We start from the raw sequence: 716 nt of genomic DNA, 5'->3' as shown, positions 1-716 counted from the left end.
AGCGTTCCAATTCTGATTAGTTATCTGCAGCGATTTCTCTGTATACAGATTCCATGTGGGTCTGTCTGTTGCATAAAACGAGGCATTGAGATCTGACCTCAGAATGCCACAGAGTGCATGGCATTACCTTTAACCTCTGTGCCCTCTGCCACATAGATCTCTGTGCTGATTGGAGCGAATATGGAGGGTTTTTGTGGCTAAGTGGCAGAAATGAATGGAGTTTTGTTCTGAAATAAAAGAGTGGAAGCTTTCAGCTTGACTGAGCCGTTGTTGAGGCGCTGCGGTTGTTTTGTTTCCCCTCATAATTCTATAATGACATCATAATGGTCATAGCGATGTCATAATGATAAAAGCCGCCCACATTCGAATGCATTTAGAATGCTACTATTCATCCCAAGTGTCAATCATTTTTCCTTGTTCCTGTCGCTATGCCTCTCCCCCTTCCTTTTTCTCTGCGTCCCTCTTTTTCAGTCCTTCTCTATTCTTAGTCAGGTATAAGGGACAGCGGAGAGGGACGTGTATATGTGTGTTTGTGTGTGTACGCTGACAGTTGATTGAATTAGAGAGGGATGCGTTTGTACTCGGGGGGTATTATCTCTGTTCGTCTTGTGCATTAGGGAGCATTAGCCCTCTTGGGATGGGATGGAAGGGGGGAGGTACCGCTGCAGGACTACTGTACACGCTACCTGCCCTCCTGCTATCTATCTCCCTCCATC

Source organism: Sinocyclocheilus grahami, unplaced genomic scaffold, assembly GCF_001515645.1.
Source record: "Sinocyclocheilus grahami isolate Dianchi unplaced genomic scaffold, SAMN03320097.WGS_v1.1 scaffold5100.1, whole genome shotgun sequence".
Classification (NCBI taxonomy): domain Eukaryota; kingdom Metazoa; phylum Chordata; class Actinopteri; order Cypriniformes; family Cyprinidae; genus Sinocyclocheilus; species Sinocyclocheilus grahami.
This window is presented reverse-complemented; position numbering follows the sequence as displayed.